The following is a 22702-nucleotide window of genomic DNA, read 5'->3' as shown; positions in this document are numbered from 1 at the left end:
ACAGTGCCTAGAACGGTGCCTGGCTCAGTAAACAATCACTAAGTTAATATATACCATATATATAACATACATAACATAGTCATTGAATGACTAAAATAATTGAGTGCCCAGGGTAGGGCCAAGCTCTACGCTGAAGTTTCCTGCGGTGTACCTATCCTGTTAACCTGTACCACAATCACAATTGTGATTTTGTCTAACAATTGTGAGACAGTTACTGTTATCATCCCAATTTTTACAGACGAGAAAGTTGAAAGTCTGAGAGGATAAGTGATTTCGCTCAAGGACACTTAGTTACTAAATGGCAGAGCTCAGATTCGAACCCAGGCAGTCTGATTCCAGGGGCTAAACTCTTTAACAATACAGTAATACTTGACGCACACCTTTGCGCATGTATGGAAAAAAAAAAAAAAAAAAAACCTAGGAGAAAAACACCCCGGTGTGTTACCAGTACCTTATCTCTGGGTGACAGGATAAGAAGGAATTGGTATTTTCTTCTTTTGCTTTCCTTTATAAAGTCCTGACAATAATGATGCATTGATTTTTTTTTAAGTTTATTTATTTATTGAGAGAGAGAGAGAGAGAGAGAGAGCATGAGCTGGGGAGGGGCACACAGAGAGAATCCCAAGCAGACTGCACTGCCAGCATGGAGCCTGATGTGGGGCTCGAACTCACAGACCGTGAGATCACGGACCTGAGCCGAAACCAAGAGTCGGATGCTTAACGGACTGAGCCTCCCAGGCGCCCCAGTGAGGTGTTGCTTTTGTATTCCGATTTTTTCAATTTTTCAATTTTTCAATTTTAAAAATGAATTTCATTTTTAACCAACCAGGAACTTTGGAGTTTTTAGCAATTGAGTCCAGCCCTCGGTTCTGAGCTCATGCTCCCCACCTGGGGCAGGTTCGGCCACCTCCCGTCCTGACCCAGCCATATGCTCGGATCCTCTCTTGCCAAACCCACCAGACTCCCAGCTGTAAGTGTAAACAATGCTTCCTGCCGGAGGTTGGGGTCAACCCTATGTCCCTTTGCGGCTGTCCTGCCTAGTCTCTAGCTTTCTGGCTTACCTCGCTCTCACCCCCTGTTCTGCCTTTGCTACTCAGGCTCTCTGCCTCCTGGAAAACCATCCCCACCCCATCCCTGCCCCCATCTTTCACTCTCAGAGCCTATAGGCTCAGTATGACATCACAGCAACACCCACTGCGGCAGTTGGGGGGGGGGGTAGTCTATGTGCAGAGTCCTCGCGGCATACAGGATTCAGGGACAAGCCCTCTCTCTCTTCTGTGACTTCTTCGCTTCCCTCTTCAATTACAGACCCCAAGCTGATCACACCATTCTAATAAGGCCCTGATCAATGCTAAGGAGTTATTTTATGATTCCTGCAGGTTGTATTCCTGTTATTATTACACATCACAGCATCACATTAGCTTTCAAAAAACAAACCGGCATTGATTTGCTGACTCACTCTATGGTCTCTTATGACGCCCAGATCTTTCCATTATGTTTGCATCTCCAGGCAAGGAGAGAATTGATTTCGTCTCCAGCCCTCTATAAGAGGTTCCTGTTCACTCCCTGCTCCCAATCTCCACCCTGTCTCAGTACCTCAAGCGGAAAAGTGTGGAAAGCAACAGAATCCTGAGGTCTATTTGTCAAACCCCCAAGCAACAACAAAACAAAACAAAACAATCACAAGAAGTAAAGCAAAGTCTCTTGCCTACTTTCTGCCAGACCTCTCCGATTTCTGTTTTAAAAACAGAAATAGCCCTGGCGCCTGGGTAGCTCAGTCTGTTAAGCGTCCGACTTCAGCTCAGGTCGTGATCTCACGGTTCATGAGTTTGAGCCCCACCTCGGGCTCTGTGCTGGCAGCTCAGAACCTGGAGCCTGCTTCAGATTCTGTGTCTCCCTCTCTCTCTCTCTCTCTCTCTGCCCTTCCCGCTCTCTCTCTCTCTCTCTCTCTCTCACTCAAATAAATAATAAAAAAAAATTAAAAACAGAAATAGCCAAAAGTAGTTTCGATTATGGCCTGTAAATCAACGCAGTGGGGGTAATTCAGGGCTTAAGCTATGAAATCACAGAGCTCTGGGTTCAAAATCCAGCTCCAAAACCTCCCAGCTATGTGACCTTGAATAAATCGCTTTGCCTCTTAAGACCTCAGTTTTACCACCTGCAAAATGGGAGTAATTACAGGACAGTCGGTTCTGCTACAACGTGATGTATGCGTTCCTAAAAATCCCATGCTATGTCAAATTGTGCATTCAAAGTCACAGGATTCACAGGAAGAGATAAGTTGAGAGGCACAACAACTCAAAACCTTCATCAGCAACATGTTCTGGAAGACAGGAACCTAATAAAAATAGCATGGCCATTTTGTGCATGTTAAATGGTCAAGTAATACATAAATACGACAACAAATGTGACACTTTCAAAAGACCTGAGGTTTGCTTGTGCAGATGGCTGTCGGAAGGGCTGCAGCCTGTGAATTCTTGCCAGGCAGGGGAAGGAGGGTGATCTAAAATTGGACAGAGGAGGGGCTCCTGTGTGGCGCAGTCGGTTAAGCGTCCGACTTCAGTCAGGTCACGATCTCGCGGTCCGTGAGTTCGAGCCCCACATCAGGCTCTGGGCTGACGGCTCGGAGCCTGGAGCTTGTTTCCGATTCTGTGTCTCCCTCGCTCTCTGCCCCTCCCCCGTTCATGCTCTGTCTCTCTCTGTCCCAAAAATAAAAAAATAAAAACGTTGAAGAAAAAACAAAATTTTTTAAATAAAAATAAAATCGGACAGAGGGGCTAGAGCAGCTGCGGACTGCTGTGGCTCCCATCACACGTGGGGAACTGAGAGAGCTGTGGCATGTCTAGGGGCGTGTCCGTGCATGCTCGCACATGCTCGCACATGCTTTGTGTATCCCTGTGTGGTTCGGTTCAGGTGGGTGCAGTTTCCTGTGCTCAACTCGTGTGTCTTGCGGAGGAAAGCACGTGTGAGCAAATACGAAGTTCGTGTTATGCTCAGATTGTTCCCGACTCTATCAGCCACACTAGTCGGAAAACGACTTCACATTTTTTCGAAAGAGGAGTTCGAGTGGAACTGACCGTCCTGACCTCCTGGGCCTGGGAAGATTACATGAAATAAGGCCTTTAGCAAAATGCCTGGCACACGGTCAGTTCCCAATAAATGATAGCTGCAGTTATCAAAAGCAGCAGTAAGAGCTCAGACCTACAGACCTTACGGTGCCTGCAGACAGAATCCAGAACTGCCTTGATGTGGGGTTTTCCTGCGCACATCTGATGGGAGGCAGTGGAAGCCCAGTAGAGCTCAGCTCTGTTCAGAGTCAGCTCCCCCCCCCCCCAACACCCTACCGAGTGCCTATTTGCCGTTAATTCTACGAACGTCTCTTATGGCCCTAGGGTGCCAAACAGTGGCTCTGCAACGCAGGGTCTACAAGAGGAGCCAGAGGCCCAGCTCTTGGCCTAAAAGAGCTTCCTCTCTCTCTGCTCAGTGAGAGGGTAAGGTGAGACGGGGGCCGGAGCTGGCCGGCTGGAGAGTCTCCAATAAGCAAAAAGGCGACACTGTCGGTTCCAAAGCAGGGAAGTTTCAGGATCAGGGCCACTGTTTAAAACAGGCGTCAGCAAACTTTTTATGTAAAAGGCCACAGAGTAACTTTTTAGGCTTCGTAGGCCATACGATCTCGGTTACAGTTCATCAAATCTGCTATTGTAGCAGGAAAGCAGCCATAAGCAATACGTACAGGAACTGAAACAGAGGCCTGAAATTTGACTCAATCAGAAATCCAAATTTTACCAAAATAACATATGCAACACAAAAATAATAGGGTGCTTATTGGCTTTTGCACTCGAAAACATACATTCCAAATTAACATCTGCTGAAATGCACCAATTGGCAAACTTTCGTGCCCTAACTGGTGCTGGGGCCCAAATTACAGGTATACCTGGGGATCTCTACATGCTTAGGGGAATTACCAAATATGAAATAAAGGACAAAGAGGTATGCCCCACTTTAACCATCAGAACTACCATCTTGGCTAAATTGCCCATGGTCATCCATGCCCAGAGTGGGCATAGCCACTCTGACCCAATGAGTAACAAACCAAAATAAAATTAAATATTTCATAGTTACAATTGGCTTGGTAAAAATGAAATCACATGGACCTCTTCCCTGCTGTTTAAAATTCGTTAATCATACCCAGTAGCCCAAACTGGCCAATGCTCAGGCCTGATTAAAATGAATGATGCCCAACAGTGGATTGCTTCAACCTTAACTACATGGCACCCCTGATTGAGGCCCCTCCAAAGTTACAGGGAGCACAGTTCACAAGACTGCCCTCACTTCCGACACCAATTATAAGTTTAAGCATTCTTGCGATCACACTAGGCTTCAGTAATTCACTAGAAGAATCCATAGAGTGGCACCTGGCTGGCTGAGTCAATAGCACATGGGACTCCTGATCTCAGGGTAGTGAGTTCAAGCCCCACGTCTGGTGTGGAGCCTGCCTAAAATTTAAAAAAAAAAAAAATCTTTGGGGCACCCGGTTGGCTGGAACATGCAACTCTTGATCCCGGGGTCATGAGTTTGAGCCCCACATTGGGTGTAGAGATTACTTTAAAAAATAAATAAATAGGGGAGCCTGTGTGGCTCAATGAGTTAAGCGTCTGACTTCAGCTCAGGTCATGATCTCACGGTCTGTGAGTTCGAGCCCCGCGTTGCGCTCTGTGCTGACAGTTCGGGGCCTGCAGCCTGCTTCGGATTCTGTGTCTCCCTCTCTCTCTGTCCCTCCCCTGCTCACGCTCTGTCTCTCTCTCAAAAATAAACATTAGAAAATCAATCAATCAATCAACTTTGAAAACAAGAACTCATAGGGATAACTAAATGCTGTTATACTCACAGTTATAGTTTGTTACACTGAAAGAATATACAGACTAAAACCAGCCAAGGGAAGAGATGCGCAAGGCAAAGTCTAAGAAAGTTCCAAATGTGGAGCTTCCAGTTGTCCTCTCTCCACAGAGTCACGGACAGTACTACTTTCCTGGCATCCAGAATGTGCCAATACACATGGGCTATTGCCAATCAGGGGAGCTCACCTGAGCCTTGGGTCCAAAGTCTTTGTTGGGGCTTGACCACACAAAGCTGGTCGGCCATCCGTGTGGCCGACCTCAATATCCAGCCCCTCCAGAGGTCAGTTGATACTCTGTGACACAAAGCCCTCACCCTAAATTGCGTTGTTGGTATAGCCCAAGGCCCCAAGGCAAACAAAGATATTCCCGTTAGGCATGCCACTTCAAGGGCTTAGACACCACCTCTAAGAAGCCAAGGGCGAAAGCTGGACCTGCCTTTGGACACGGTGAAATTCTTTCCTATACACTTGCCACATACACACCCAATATTATTGAAATTATTGACTCCATGCAACCCACAACTGGAAACATCTTTGGCTATTGTAGATTTGCTGAATATGTTCTATTCAGTGCTTTTTTCAATAGTCTCTCCGCTGAAGTTTGCCCTCATCGCCAAAGAGACATAGTAGGCCTTTACCCAGCTACACACAGAGTATCTCAACAGCCCTACCATTGCACGCCACCTTTGCAGCCATCCAACTTCCCCTAAGAGCGGAGGTATGATATCACACTGATGACATCATCTCCAAAGAGATGCATTTGACACACTCAATCAGGGTATTCAAATAACTGGGAATCGTTTGGTCAGCCAAGGGCCACTCCATTGCTGATAGCGTTAGGAAACAACTACTGACATTCCCAGCACCTACATCATTAAAACAAGCCAAACATCTTTCAGACACGTTTGGGTTCTGGAGGCAACATATTCCTTGTTTAAAATTTTTTTACTTCAGCCCACTTTATGCTGTTACTTACAAATCAGTTCATCTTGAATGGGGCTCCCTCCAACAAGGCTCTACAAAACAACAGGCACTCCCATTCGTGTCCTTCACTACAGTGGCTTTAGCAACCTCCTCTCATGCCTTCTAGAGTCTCTGGACCATCTATGATGGCTTATAAGTTGTCTATGCAGAAGAACCTGGTTTTTCTGTAGTACAAAACAACTTTTCTTCTCGGCCCCATGCTACACGTCATTGGAGCAACAAATGCTAGCTGTATACTGGGCCCTTCTGAAGACGGAAACTCTCACAGGTGACTCAATATTCTTTTGATCGTGGAGGCAACACCCCTTCTTATGAAATGAAAATGATACTTCCATGATACTCACAAACCTGGCCTCTGGTATATCTCACCTCTAAGAAGGGGGCCCTCCCCTTCCTCAGTCTTCTTAACAGATACGATGGTGCCGAAAAATAGTATCCCTCTCTTATGCTCAATGACCACATGGGGAGCCCCTTGAATTCAACTGAGTGATCAGAAAAGGGAGTTTGTACCCTTTACATTCAGCAGTGCTGCTGGACAGCTGCTGTCTGTCATCTAACCTGGATGTCCCTAATCAAAGACAGGACGCCACTGTCAGCAAAATGAGCCAAACTTCAGGCCATCATCTTAGCACTAGACCATACCTGGCCAACAATCGGTCGCATACGCACATTTCTACAGACTGTTGTGCTATTTCCACTGATCTGGCCCTCTGGTCTGACCAGTGGCAACAATTCCTTACCCAAGGTTGCCCCCCTTGGGGTAAGGAACACCGGGAATTCATTGCCTCACAGATACCCAAAATATAAACGCAGGTCACTCAGAGTTCCAGACATCACTGATGGTGAACAAGGCATTCATGTCACTTCATAAAATACACAATGCTGGGCTCTTGAACAAGGTATCCAGTGGAACATTCCCTTCCCTTAAACTGGTTGCAGGCTGCAGCCCTCATAAAGCATCATAACGGCTTTCTCAAACACATTCAAATTCAAATAAATGAAATAAGGTACAACTGAGTCATCTGTGAAACATCAAAGGTGAATTGTAATAAAGAGGCTGACTCCAAGTGAGCAGTGGGGCCGGCTAATGATAACAGGGAGGAGAGACTGTTCACAGAGCAAGTTGAAGATGAATGTCAAAGGTCTCGGATCACAGCTAAAGGACAGCATTCCAGTTACTGAACTTTGAGCAAGTGGACCTTTATGAAAGTCATGATCTTCTTCGAAAAGGTCTTCCTTGTGTGAAGAATGAACTTTTGCCTAGTCATCCTCTTGAAATACCAGAAAAAAATTTCCAGCTCAACCAAGATAAAATGAATTCTTCCATACTGAGAAACATCCGGGGTCTGTTTGTTCCCCTAAAATTACAAATGGAATTCAAGGCGGTACAGCGGGTTCAGCGTCTTCCATTTCCTCCAAGCTCTAACCTTTCACTGGATACTTTGAGGGGTAATGATCAGACTATTGCATTTGAACATATTCTTAATGAGCCATCACAAAGTGAACTAATGGGAGAACCGCACTTGATGGTGGAATATAAACTGGGTTTGCGGTAATCTGGGGTGCTGTTCACGAAAATACAGGGGCTACGCCTCGTTCATAGTCATCTTTTTACTCTAGTTTGATGTACACGACGTTAAACGTACTGAAACGAGAATTTTGCCTAAAGAGTATCTGTCATCATTTGAAATTATGCGGGTCTTTGGCTTATTGCCATGTGACAATTGAAGGCACTAAAGGGAGATGTTAAAACTCCCAATTTATATGAAAAGAGTAGCCTTCTAAACCTTTTTAAAAAATTGTTGTTAATGAGAATTTGAAAACTGTCTACAGGTCTACAATGCAACCTATTTCCGGGTATTCTATAAATTTAATTTTGAAACCATCATCAGCATTTGAGTCTGCAACCTTCCTAATAATGTCTTTCAGAATAAACACCTGTAATTGATTTTAGTGGCAACACTTCAAATTACGTACAAAGCCAGGTATTTATATCTTACCTTGTTTCAGTATAGCTCATTAATAGTCACCAGAATAATATTGGCTGTATTGATGCTATTTTAGAATTATAGCTGTTCTTTGATTCTTTCAGGTTGAAAAGTATAAGTTGGAAGGTTTTGATTTTGGTCTTGTTTTAAAGTGAAAAATTAAATAAAGCAACTAGGATATGTCGATTTAAAACAAAACAACAACAACAACAACAAAGAGTCTGGGGCACCTGGGTGGCTCCGTCAGTTGAGCGTCCGACTTCGGCTCAGGTCATGATCTCGCAGACTGTGAGTTCGAGCCCCGCGTCGGGCTCTGTGCCGACGGCTCGGAGCCTGGAGCCTGTTAAAAAAAAAAAAAAGAAAGACTCTGACTCCATTTTTTTGCTTGCTGACATCTTTGAAGCCTCGCTCCTCCTCTGTCTTTTGTCCCACATTTGAGCAAGCCCATAAGGAAGCCTGGGTAATCCCCCCCTTTGTGCTGACACGGTAGATCGAACCACCGGAACCTCAGCCCGTGCGTAGGAACCCTCACCCCTACCCCAGGCCCCAATCTCAATAAAACCAAAGGCACTAGCGTCTTCCTTCATTCAAGCTAAATGGACCAGCTTGGGAGCCTGCCCCGTTGTCCCCAAAGAGCCTCATGGTGTGCCCGATAGCTTTTCCATACCACCTTTGGTGCACAAATGGGATCATCGGCCTCAATTTCAAAACCAATCTGGGACAAAGAGCTAATCCCACCCTCTCCGGGGCACACGCAAAACAGAGATTCTACCAATTAATAACTAATGTAAGACAGACCATCACATTTCTGATGAAAACTAACCCCACCTCCAGGAGAAATCAACTTTTAGTCATAAGAGTACCCGTTGAAGGAACAAGACATTTTAGAAGCTTATATAACATGTCACCTATCTCCCCCACTCCCACTTAGCTACAAATTAATTTCCCCTTCCATGTATTTGCAAAAGCTTACTTTTCTAGCCTGGCAGAAAAGAATGCCAGATTCAAAGCCGTCATCTGTACAGAAATCCCGAGAGAGTTTTAAAGAACTGCAATGTCACAGCTACCCTGGTATTGTTAATGCTTGAAGAAACGGAGTTGGTGTTGCCCAGGAAAGCTTTGTCAATACTATAACCACGACATATTTGGCCAACAGCAACAAAAAAGTAGCAGCAGTAGGACTGAAATCCTGAGTAGGTTTTATAGAAATGAAGGTTCTGTAAGAGGCTGTGTAATGGAAATGATATTGACAAATGCCATAGCAACCAAAACTGCTTGTCGCCTTGTGAAGATTAAAATCTTCCTGATGATCAGGCATTTGGTGTGTGTCTGGAAGCGAACGTATGAATAAAAAGCTTCCCCCGAATCCTACATAGACGATATCAATCTCAGCTTCCAAACAGAAAGGAGAAATGTGCATGTATGTGAGAATGTGAGGCCAAAAGGCACCTGCAGAGGCAGCCACTACATCAGGAGCCCATCGATAGGGTTGTGCTTCCAAGCGAGGCTGTTCAGAAATTCTGTATTTCCACAGAACGGTATTTCATTTTCTTCCTTTGCCAAACACTGATCACAGCCCTCACTCGCAGAGTTATTTCTGGGTCTAACTTCCGCTCTTCTTGCCCTGGTTTCAGTGCTTCTCGTTGTTTTGGAGATTGTTTTCCTTGTACCTCAGCCATCCAATCTAGCCTTGTCTGCGGGTTGAGAAGCTCAGAAATATTTCCATTCTGTCACAACGCTGACCCTGGCATTCGTCCCCACTGAACACAAATGCTCCTGTCTCTCTGTCCTAGGAGTCACTGCACTTCACGATTCCTGCGTGAAAAGAATTCTAATGGAAGATTTCTGTTTTTATTGTTGAAGCATAGCTGACATACAATATTACATTCGTTTCGGGTGTGCAGAATAGTGATTCAACACTTATATACATTACAGAATGATCACCACAGTAAGTCTAGTTACCGTCTGTCACCACAGAAAGTCGTTGCAATATTATTGACTATATTCCCTATGCTATGCTTTTCATCCCCTATTTATTTTCTTTTTTTTTTTATTATTTTTTTTAATGTTTATTTATTTTTGGGACAGAGAGAGACACAGCATGAACGGGGGAGGGGCAGAGAGAGAGGGAGACACAGAATCGGAAGCAGGCTCCAGGCTCTGAGCCATCAGCCCAGAGCCTGACGCGGGGCTCGAACTCAGGAACCGTGAGATCGTGACCTGAGCTGAAGTCGGACGCTCAACCGACTGCGCCACCCAGGCGCCCCTCCCCTATTTATTTTCGAACTGGAAGTTTGTACCTCTGGATGCCCTCCATCTTTTTGTCCATCCCCCCACCCCCTCCCCTCTGGCTACCACTAGTTCGTTCTCTGTGTCTGTGAGTCTGTTTCTGGTTGTTTGTTCATTTGTTCCGTTTTTTAGATTCCACATATAGGTGAAATCCTACGTGTCTTTCTCTGACTGACTTACTTCACTTAATACCCTGTAGGCCCACCCATGTTGTTGCAAATGGCAAGATTTCATTCCTTTTTTTTTTATGGCTGGGTAATATTCCGGTGTGTGCGCGTGCGGGTATATGTGTGTTTGTGTGCACGTGTGTGCACGCACACATTTGTGATTGTGTATACTACGCCTTCTTTATCCATTCATGTATGGATGGACACTTAGATTGCTTTTGTATCGTAAGTATTGTAAGTCATGCTGTAATGAACATGGGGGGGGGTGCACTTATCTTTTCAAATTAGTGTTTTTGTTTTCTTCAGATGAATACCCAGAAGTGGGATTGCTGGATCATAGGGTAGTTCTCTATTTAATTTGGGGGGGGGGAAACTCCATACTGTTTTTCATAATGGCTGCACGAATTTACATTCCCACCAACAGTGTGCAAGGGTTCCCTGTTCTCCACATCCTTGCCAACACTTGTTATTTCTTACCTTTTTGATTCTAGCCATTCTGATTGACGTGAGGCGATATCTCATTGTGGTTTTGATTTGCATTTCCCTGACGACTAGTGATGTTGAGCATGCTTTCATGTGTCTGTTGGCCATCTGTATGTCTTCTTTGGAAAAACGTCTATTCAGGTCCTCTGCCCAGTTTTTAATTGGATTGTTTTTTGGTGTTGAGTTGTACGAGTTCTTCATATAGTTTGGATATTAACCCTTTATAGGATGTATCATTTGCAAATATCTTCTCCCATTCAATAGGCTGCCTTGTCGTTTCGTTGATAGCTTCCTTCAGTGTTTAGTTTGATGTAGTCCCAGTTGTTTATTTTTGATTTTCTTACCCCTGCCTGAGAAGACGAATCCAAAAGTATTACCGAGACTGATGTCCAAGAGTTTACTGCCTACGTTTTCTTTTAGGGGTTTCATGGTTGCAGGTCTTACATTTAGATCTTTAATCCATTTCTAGTTCGTCTTCGTGTATGGTGTGAGAAAGGAATCCAGTTTCAGGGCACCTGGGTGGCTCAGGTGGGTTAGTCGCCAACTCTTGATTTCAGCTCAGGTCATGATCTCACAGTTTCATGACTTCAAGCCCTGTGTCGGGCTCTGCGTGCTGACCACAATGAGCCTGCTTGGGATTCTCCCTCTCTCTCTGCCTTTCCCCTGCTCTCTCTCTCTCTCTCTCTCTCTCAAGATAAAATAAACATTTTTTTTAAAAAGGAAAGTAATCCAGTTTCATTCTTTTGCATGTAGTTGTCCAGTTTTCCCAGCACCATCTCTTTTTTTAATGTTTATATATTTATTTTGAAAGAGAGAAAGAGAGAGAGAGCACGCACAAGCAAGCAGAGGAAGGGCAGGAAGAGAGGAGAGAGAGAGAGAGAGAGAACCCCGAGCAGGTTCTGAACTGTCAGCACAGAGCCTGATGTGGGGCTTGATCCCATGAATTGCGAGATCATGCCCTGAACCAAAATCAAGAGTCAGAGGCTTAACTGACTGAGCCCCCCAGGCACCCCCAGCACCATTTATTGAAGAGACTGTCTTTTCTCCGTTGTAAAGTGTTGTTTCCTTTGCTGTAGATTAATTGGCTGTATACACGTGGGTTTAGTTCTGGGCTCTCTATTCTGTTCTATTGATCTATGTGTCTGTTTTGGTACCAGTACCATATTGTTTTGATTACTATACCTTTGGAGTGTAGTTTGAGAACAGAAAGCAGGATGCTTCTAGCTTTATTCTTCTTTCCCAAGATTTCTTTTGGCTTTTCAGGGGCTTTTGTGGTTCCACACGCATTTAGTGATTATTCGTTCCAGTTCTGTGAAAAATGCTATTGTTATTTTGACAGGGACTGTACTGAAGGCATAGATTGCTTTCGGTAGCATGGACATTTTAATAATATTGGTTCTTCCAATTCACAAGCACAATATGTCTTTCCTCTAATGGAAGACTTCCTTTTCTTTCTCTCTCTTCTCCCTTCCTACAAACACACACACACACACACACACACACACACACACGTGTGTGCACAACTGCTCAGGATTCACAATCTCAACAAAGTAGAAGGAACAACAATAACTTGAACTCTCCCTGCTGCCCGTTTGATGAACCCCTCTGACCCCCACTCAGCTCTACAGGTTGCTGTTCTCCTTTTCCACGTGAGGAAACGTAGGCTCAGAATCATAGAAGAAGTGCTCACAGTACTAGCCCTTGGTGGAAATGAGATGCCAAGCTTTAACTCCTAGGTGCCCACAACGCCTGGGTGACCTCGGGTTGGCCCAGCTCCCCCCCCCCAAAAAAACGCCCGGAGATCAAGAGTTGGGACACAGCGAGTCAGGCCACTCCCCTTATCCTTCACATCTTGAAAAGTACTAGCAATAGCACGAAGACACCCAATGGCCTTTTCTGGGAGTCCAGTCTGAGGCTTACCGACCAACCCAATCTCCCAGGAAGACCAAGTAAACAAAACAAACAAAGGAAGCAGAGGTTGCACAGTTTCAAAGGGAAACGAAGCATTTGAACACTGGCCGAAGAAATCAAGTTTGACCTCCGCACTTCACACACGTGCAACAATAAAATTAAAAATATAAGGGCTACGTAAGGGAAAAAGAAAAAGAAACCCATTTAAGAAGATCCACGCAATGCAAGTGCTTCTGCAAGCTTTGGACTTTCTTAAATGGGACATGCAATTGTTTCTTGCAATTGTATTTCTCTTATCATTTCCTCCTTCCAACCTCTTACAGATCTGCCTTTCACAGAAAACGCATTTGGTGATGGGTACTGAATCGGAACGCTATACTTGTGATAAACCTGTCCTGCTGAGTTTACATAAAAGGAGAGGGGAGGCAGGGGGCGGGGTGGGGGGAATCAAGTAAGAGAAGATAATGCCATAATTGAGACAATAATAATTCTTCTTCTTACTTTTGCCGTTAAAAACATTTTAACATTTGAAGTGATGAATGCATATCCTCCCAGTCTCTGCTATTCAATAACCCAACTCATTAGGAGGGAGCAGAGAGAAATCTCGGTGGCATTAAGAACACCGAGCAAGGGGAAAATGAAGGCCGGTGTTACAAGCCCCATGGCCAAATTCAGAAGTGGAATGGTAATTAGATTGTCGATCAACACGCACAGGCGATTCAGGCACACATTTTGAATCGCATCCACATTTGCAGAAGGGAGAGGTAACAATGCCTGGAATGTTGCCTTTCAAAAGTATTAATGATGCACTATAAATTTCGTCCACGTATTAACAATAATTCAGTCCTCATTAAGCTCCGGTGCCGATAGCAAACCCACATTTCGGCACAGCAGGCCCCTGCAAAATTATTTTCCCTTTGTTAAATCTAGTTTACTTTAATAGTTTGCCGAGCAATCGGCAGACGCTGCGTGGGGGTGGAAATCAATTTCTACGTCTGATCAAATACCGGCTTTTCTAACCAGCAGCACCCACGCTCTACGGACACGCGGGCACCTTCTGGCTTCCGAGGAGAAGAGGCTATGCCCGGGGCTGCAGGTGACATTTAGTTACGAATAGGCCGCAGAGAGATAAGCGCCCCCTCCCTCCTTTGAGTGCTTCCCGAAACGAAAATGGGGGTGGGGGCAGCAGATGACAGCCGCTAGGGCGTCGCGAGACGGGGCCCGGCAGGGACGCCGCCCCGAGGGACCGGCAGCGGCGTCGGGATCAGGGCGCGGTGGGGACCTCGGCCGCGCTGAGCTGCAGGCTCTGCCATCGGCAGGAGGTGGCGCCCTCGGGGCAGGCGCGGCCAAGCCCAGCGCCCAAGGGGCGCCCCGTCTTAGGCACAGTTTCGCTAAAGAAATAAAAGTCTGGAAGCGCCCCAGGGTCCGCGTTCTGTGCACCCAGGGGGACTCGGGATACCGGGGAGGGGAGGGGTGCAGGCGGAGGCGCGGGGCAGGGCGGAGGTCTCGGCAATCACCCACCGAGGGGGCCGGCGGGCTCCGGGCGCGCGCACCGGCGCACTGACCGCGCCGGGACACCAGAGGGCGCCGTGCGCACAGCTTGCTTAAGGTGCGAGCCGGGCAAGGTCGGGGAGCTGGGTGCCTCCGCGAGGGTGGGGACCCCAGCGGGTCTTCCTCAGCCCTCCCGAACCGCCGCTAGTCGCCCGCACCGCCCCCGGGCCACCCTGTGCGGTCCCGCACTTCTCCGGCACACCCGATCAGATACGGTCTGATGACAACCCAGCAAAACGCAAATGAAGGAGGGGGAAGCATCCATAACACCTACGGGAGCTCAAGCAAATGTCATTTTAAACTGCCGAGCATGAGCGGGCGCCTTCAGACGCTCTCCTGCGGCACCTCACAGCCCCTGGGGGCTGCCTGTGTCCCGAGGCACGCTCCGCCTCAGATGCAACGGTGCCCCACCAAGGGGGCTTCCCGTGTGCGACGCCCCAGGACGGCATCACGAATGGTCAAAATAGCACCTACTATTTGCCGTCGCTGCCCTGGCTACTTTCACACTGATCATCTTCCTCGATGCGCAGAAGAATCCCTCGAGGCGTTCTCAGCCCCACTCTGCAGATGGGGAAACGGTGGCTCACGGGGTCGTAGAACCCGTCCAGGTTCGCGCAGAAGCCGCGTGTCTTTTCACCGAATGCAAGGCCTCCCTGATGGGGAACACATATTTCTGCTTACATGGCTGCTTACATACTTCTTCAAGGCAGCAGGAGCTGTCAGAGCTGAAAGGAAGCGTGTGAATTCATAGAAATAACTCGGGCTCTAATCCCTTTTCACTTTGGGAAATAGCCCCCAAAGCCTTCCGCTGGTGCCCTTTCACTGCGGTATCTCAGACTGGTTGAGGGACACTTCCCCACTTAAGTCAGGAGGTCATCACTCCCCACAGGATCCACGGTGGCCCGAGACACTCAGACCCTTTTCTTTCAGACTCTCAGGCACGGCTCTTGTCAACATTTGCAAGATCTGCTTTCTGCGCGCAGAGCAGAAGGGAGAAGCATCCAGTGGTTAAGAGGTGGCACCAAGCACACCGGTATGAGCTGCCGATGCCAGGGTCTCCCCACCTTCCAGAAGCCTGTGCCAGCTCCCTCGGCCCACACCAGCCTCTGACCTCCCCCCCCGGCACTTACTGTAGGAGCCATCCTGTAGCAACTTGCTCATTTCTACCTCCCGTTCTCTGGCTGTCTCGTGTGTGTGTGTGTGTGTGTGTGTGTGTGTGTGTGTGTCTTCCCAGGGAGCTGGCGAGAACCACAAGAGCAGAGGTCGTGTCAGCACTGGGCACTAGCAGCTCTCGGGCAGTTGTGAAATTGAATTATGATCGCGTCTCCGCCTGCAGCATCAGTCACTTTCCACCAATTAAACAGGGTGGCCCTGTTTGCTTTTTCTTCTGGTTTTTAGGTTTGTTTATTGGAAACAGTGCGGCCCGCTGACCGGTACAGTTGCTAAAAAGACAACAGCAGTCGTGAAAATGTGAATCACTTCCTTTGCACAATGCAATGTTCACCACTGGTGTCCACTCTTCTCGTTTGCAGCCCGTTTCATATCTTTGTTTATGTTTCTGCGCGAATTCCGGCATGGTTAACACACAGCGTAACATTCGCTTCAGGTGTACAATATAGGGATTCGACACTTCCACATGTCACCCGGGGCTCATCCCGACAAGTGCCCTCCTTGGTCCCCGTCACCTGTTTCACCCATCCCCCCACCCCCCCCCTCCGGTGACCATCGGTTTGTTCTCTATAGTTGAGTCCGTTTCTTGGTTTGCCTCTGTCTCTTTCCGCGCCTGCATTTTGATAACAGGTACTCATCTACGCTACAGAAAGCCAAATGCAAATTAATGCTAATAGGAAACACTGCTGTCCAGCCAATTCCCGTCTTCTCCACAATTTGCTAGAATGTGTTTCGAGTGCCGTGGAGCAATCAGATGTGCTGGGCTGGAGATCTCTCCCTCTTCCCCATAATGCAGTGCCCAAACTGGCTGTCACTGGTCGGAAATGGAAAGATGGGCAGTGAGGGGGAGAAAGCAGGGGCTGATGAAGAAACATGAAAAAAAGGCAGAACAGCGGTCGGGATGTTGGAAATTGGAAACGCAACAGGGCAGCGTGGACACTACAGAACCCAGTAGCTGGAGAGACAGAGCGTTACGGTCTTGATGCTTGTGTCTCCCGAGGATCTACGTGTTGAAATCCTAACCCCCAGTGTGAGGCTATTTGGAAGTGGGGCCTTTGGGAGGCGATTAGGTCGCGAGTGTGGAGCCCTCATGAACGGGGTTAGTGCCCTTCTAAAAGAGACTCTAGAGAGTTCCCCTCACCCTTTCCACCATGTGAGGACACAGTGAAAAGACAGCTATGAACCTGGAAATGGGTTCTTACCGGGCACCAAATGTGCCTTGATCTTGGACTTCCCAGCCTTCAGGACGCGGAGAAATACATGTCTGCTGTTTAACTTCTGTTTTCTTACAGCAGCCCAAACTGATGAGGACACGGAAGAAGGCCTAAAGGGTTGAGACTTCTCGATAGACCATGGCAGGCCACCCAAGTGGCTCCATCCAAAGCACACACCCCTGCGAAGGCTCCAGAGTTTGCAGACCTACCTCATCATGCGGAGCTGCTGCCTCAGTTTGAACAAGAGTTCCGTGAGCTCCCTGAGGTGCTTTGGTTGAAAAGGACAGAGTCTCGTCCAGGATCCCTTCAGAAAATGGTCCACCTCACGAACAACTGAATCTAGGTAATGATCCGCAATGGCTGTTAACATCGCCAAGAGAGAGACAACCAGACGCCGCTCATCTGTTGACAGAAGTACATGGCACCTTCTGTGAAGGGGTCTTGCCGAAAGGCAGACAGGAGTCTGATGAAGCTTCCGTCCAACTACTAACTTACAGGAAATACAAAGGACTGAGGAACATGTTGAAAGACATCACAGGGATGCGATCAGTAAGATCCGGACTCTGGGAAACTCTACAGAACAAATGATCTCGCTTCTTTAACAGATAAATTGGAAAGACAGGATATAGGGGAACCTGTAGATAAAAAGGCTTAAATCTGTATCAAGTGATCTCAATTAAAGACCTTATTTAGCTCGAGATCTGAACAAACTATAACTTTAAAAATTCTATGGCATCTAAGAGATCACTGGAACTTTTAGTACTGATTGGATTATTAAAGAATTATTGTTGGGGCACCTGGGTCACTTAGTCGGTTAAGCATCAGACTCTTGGCTCCGGCTCAGGTCGGTTTCTGAGTTTGAGTCCCACATCGGGCTCTGCGCTAACAACGCAGAGCCTGCTCGGGATTCTCTGTCTCCCTCTCTCTCTCTGGCCCTCCCCTGCTCGCTCGCTCTCTCAAAAATAAATAAATAGGAGCGCCTGGGTGGCTTAGTCACTTAAGCGTCCGACTCCTGATTTTTAGCCCAGGTCATGATCTCACAGTTTGTGGGTTTGGTTGGGCCCCACATCAGGCTCTGTGCTGACAGTGCAGGGCCTGCTTGGGATTCTCTCTCTCCCTCTCTCTCTGACCCTCCCCTGCCCGTGCTCTCTCTAGAAATAAATAAATAAATACATAAACTTAAAAAAAAGCTTTTAAAGGAATTATTGTTGATTATTTCACATGTGGTAATGGCGTTGTGTTTATGGTTGGTTTTTTTAAAGGCTGCTGTGCTTAATTCAGAGATACATCCTCAACTATTCGCCGATGAAATGATGTCAGAGGTTTGCTTCAAAATGTTCCAGGAGTGAATATTACTAACAGTATTATTGATAATGGCCAAAGAGTAGAAACAACCCAAAGGTCCATCCACTGGTCACTGTATAAATGAAATGTGGTATGCCCATATACGATGGAATATCATTCAGCCATAAAAAACGTACAAACTACTGATACATTCTACAGGCTCAAGAACATTATGCTAAGTGTAAGAAGCCAAATGCAAAAATCTGCGTATTGTATGATTCCGTGTATATAAAATGTCCAGAAATGGCATATGAGGAATCTCTTTGGCGTGATAAAAAATGTTCTACGACTGGATGTGGTGACAGCGGTACAAATCTGTAAATTTCCTAGAAGCCATTGAGTTTTACACTTAAAATGGGTGAGTCTTATGGTTTGTAAATGATGCCTCGGTAAAGCTGTTTTTGGCGTAGCGCTCCAGGGGATGGGAGAAGGAAGTGGGTCGGAATGAAACGAAACACGACCGGCTCAGATAATGGCTTCAGCCAGGTGACGGGGTACGTGGGGCTTATAAAGCTATTGTCTTCAATTTTGCATATGTTTGAGAATTTCCACAATAAAAAAAAAAATAATTAAAAAGTGAGAGGAGGAGCTCGGAAGTTGAAAGTCGTCAGGAAGGAAGGAAGGCTTCTCTGGGGACCCGCTACTCCCGCCAGTTCTCTTGCTCCTGCGCCACAGTATCTTTCCTGGTGTCTCTGCTCTTGCCCGTGCCCTTGCAACGACCAGCTGACCAAGCGTCTTGACATTCCCTAGTCCACAACCCAGAGGGCACTTTCCGCATGGCCAGGCTGACTGCCAGGGCCACTCTGAGGCAAAGTCCTTGGTGCCAGCGTAGGGGGCTGCGGAACAGGCTGTTCGCGCTAGAAGCAGAAACTCAGTACAGCGGACTCTAGCATGTTCCGTATAGCCCCCATTCCCCTTGCCCGCGGAACAGAACATGAGCTGTTGCGTTTCTGGCACTGCCTCCGCTGGACGTGGCTCCGGCAGTTGAGTCTGAGACGCAGAGCACGGCCTGCCGACACGAATGAGCAAAAGTGATGGCAGGTACCCCGGTCTAGCGCTGGAGGGCAAAAGCTGAAGAACAAGTCAAAGTCTTCTGAAGGGCCCATGGACCCAAGTGAAGGCTAAAGACACTCAAAGAGCCCCCAGCAACCTGGGGGGTTCACTAATTCTACAGGCCTGGTACGCGTCCTCAGCACCTTCACTCTGGTGACCAACTCTCCCAAGTTCTCTCCTGAAAGTCCTTGACCATAAAGAGGATAAAAGAGGTCCAAGAAGAAAGGGAAACAACTTCTGGGCAGCCAAAACTGTCTCTGCCTATTTGTGGAGGGGCAAATAAGTGATGGCGAGTGGTTCATTAGCAGCAATTCGCCCTTCCGCCCCTGAAGTGGTTGATTACAAACATTTCCCTGGCCATTTCCCCGTGAGCTCACCTACAACCACCCACAGAAATGGCACGTTGCCTTAGGCAGGGAAAGTGCTACATTTGAGCCAAAGAAGCTATTCAGCCTCTAAGCCCATTGGCTTGTGCCACCTGAACAACAGCACAGGAAAAGCAGGACTCTCCTCCCGCCACAGTTACACTCCCGCTGCCGCTCCAACTCTCTGGCTGGGTCCAATGCCAAGGGTAAATTCAGGATGCCAAGCAGATGCCCCAGGCTGACACGATTAATTCCAATTAGCTGACCCCTTTTCCTCCTGCCTGCTGGCTCCAAAGGAGCTTTTCCCCGATGCTGCCAGTCTAGCCAGAGCTCTTTCACAAGCTCCGTATCTTGGACAGTTACCCTCCATAAATGTTCACCGCGGAGGGTGCGTACAGCCGGCACTCAACACAGCTCAGCCTCCAGCACGGACATCGTGCTTCAAAATGGACCAAATGCAGGTACATTAAGGAGGGATCTGCATACACCAGACGACGCCAGTGCCCTTTGCCCAGCTCCTTCTAATCTCCACTCTCTGGGTCTCAACATCCCCCTGACACCTCACAGTTCCATGGCACAGATGAGCGGGCTCTCGACAAAGGAAACCATGACCTCTCCATAAAGAAATAGAATATCAGTGTGAGGGAAGTTCTCCCGAAAAACATCCCCCCTCCCCCACCATTTACTTTTCCTTAGGCTTGCTTCTTTTTTCAGGCCACTGGCTCTCTAAGTCTGCTCATCTCGCCCAGGAGCAGTCCTTCACCCTCACTCAGCCACTTCTCATCTGAACATACATCCCTCTCACTTGGGCCTTCATCTCACTCTTTACTTGGCTATTCGTTCATAGATCTTGGCTGCTATAGCAGAAAGCATGGATTCTCCTCCTCATTTGCCAACCACAGAAGCACTTCCCAGCCATTCCACACCCACCAGCAAGTCTCTGGCCAGACAAGCCCTTCGACCTGAGATGCCGTGAGAATCTGCCCACTTGGCCCCCGTTCCCTCTCCTTATTATCATTGGCAGAGCTTAGCACAAGTTCTCAGCTACAGAATCACCGCCCAAGAGGGAGCTGGCTCCTTCCCGATACAGTCAAGGCTCTGGATCGAGTCTGGTGGCTCGCTGATCACCCACACTGGTCCTAGTCCATAAAGTCAGAGCACAACCAAGTGGCAGGGGAGGATGCTGGGCTCCGTGAAGGCCAGGAGCCATTTTCTAGAGCAGGGGTTAACCGAGGGTCCCTAGAACCCAGACTCTGTGGATTGTCTTCAAAGATCACGAACACTCTACGATTGGGGTCAGACTGGTACATGTCTCTGTGGGTATGGATGCTGGTACATGCGTTCTTTGGTGGACAGGGTCCCTAGCTTTTATCAGCTTCTCAAAGGGGACCCTGATCCAGAAAAAAAAAAAAAAAGAATCACTGCTGTCAAAGAAACAGTAGGCTTGGTTGGCTCTGCTCCTCAGACCATTGTGGAAAAGACCGGAGAGCCAGAGTACAGGGAAGGGCATGGTAGAACTGAGAATGGGATTTCAGGACCCTCTTCTCCAGAGCCAAACAGCCCAACCACAGCCATCAGTCCAGATCTAAATGCTGACTCCAAGGTTCAGACACTGGACGGATCCAAAACTCTTGCCCAAGTCTCAATGCAACGCTTTACTCATGGACAAGGGTACACATTAAAAAGGTGGTAATGGAAACCGAATCACTGGGACCTCAGTTATATATCCCTGTCCTTCCTGTGGGTCGTCCCCTCATTAAAAAGAGGAAACTGAGCCCAGAGGAGGGAAATGGCCTTCTAACTATCATACAGGGAAATTGTGACTGAGACAGGCCAGAAGCCAGATTCTCTGACACCACAGATTGCCACGAAGCACCCATTGGTTTCACCTATCACCCTCCTGCGCCCTGGGCCTATAATCAGTAATGGCTACTGATCAGGTCATAGTGAGTGAAGCCTTTGAAAACGCTGATGTCAGAATAACCAGCGCCACCATCCCCGTGGGACACGGAAAGCCAAAGAAATCCACCATACACTCGTTTACTTCATTGCAGCAAAGGGAGCCCTGACCAAATGTGAGCATTAGTTAAAAGAGGAATTGAGGGGCGCCTGGGTGGCTCAGTCAGTTAAGCGTCCGACTTCAGCTCAGGTCACGATCTTGCGGTCCGTGAGTTCGAGCCCCGCGTCGGGCACTGGGCTGACGGCTCAGAGCCTGGAGCCTGCTTCTGATTCTGTGTCTCCCTCTCTCTCTGCCCCTTCCCTGTTCATGCTCTGTCTCTCTCTGTCTCAAAAATAAATAAAACGTTAAAAAAAAATTTAAAAAATAAAAATTAAAAAAAAAAGAGGAATTGAAGAAGTTAAGAAAGTTAAGAACCTCAAGAGGCCTGTAGATGGTTTAGAAAACTTACCTAACCGAAATACCAGGGTATTGTGTGGCAAAAAATCTCAAACACCAGAAACTTGGAAAGAACTATCTTCAAGCAACAAGTAGCCAAGTAAGAGAGGAGCAGTGTGAAAAGGGCTCCTTCTCCAAATGGAAAGGTGGCTCAAGAGAAGGGAACGAAGACACTACCCAAAAGGGGCAGGGCAGAGGCAAGCTGAAAATCAGGAAGGACTGAGGGAACTGGCGAGAAACCAGGCAAGGTACCTGAAAGCCAAAGCCAAGAGCCTCTTCAGTTATAGTCTAGGAAGAATGCCAGCAAGATGATCAGTGAGGACAACTGACAGTTGGGATAACAGCCATGCTCGGGAGGCCAAGAAGTGATACCACACAGGATGTCACTGCGATGTCTGTTCCCTAAGCTCTCACTGGAAGTGTCCAAGCTGCGAGACTAGACTGTGGCAAATGCTGAGGATGTCCAAGGCCTACAGAATAGGCTAAAAGTATAGCCTTCACTAGAACACAGTGGCAAAGTGTCCCCAATGAAATTAGGGCAGAAGGTGCAACCTGTCCTTACCAGGTAGCCCCCATGATGAAGGCGGGCACATTGACAGTATGAGTTCCATCCATAGGTAGGGTCCTAAAGAGATCTTGGGGCACAGGCTGGGAAATGCCTAATTTGCATAACGAACAATGAGCTCAATGACCAGTTAGACCTCAGTTTACACAAGATGAAGTCGTGCCTGGCCAATCTATCGGAAAATTTTAAGCAGTTAAAATGCAAATAAGCAGTAAATAAAAAGCATGAACAAAAAGGGAACGTGAGAATAGAAGCTTTTTGATATAGTGCCAAATCACTATGGGATTGAGAGCATATTTGTGTCACGGATAAGCAGTGGGCATAAG

The sequence above is a fragment of the Prionailurus viverrinus genome, chromosome X (genome assembly GCF_022837055.1).
Source record: "Prionailurus viverrinus isolate Anna chromosome X, UM_Priviv_1.0, whole genome shotgun sequence".
In the NCBI taxonomy this organism is placed as follows: Eukaryota; Metazoa; Chordata; class Mammalia; order Carnivora; family Felidae; genus Prionailurus; species Prionailurus viverrinus.
This window is presented reverse-complemented; position numbering follows the sequence as displayed.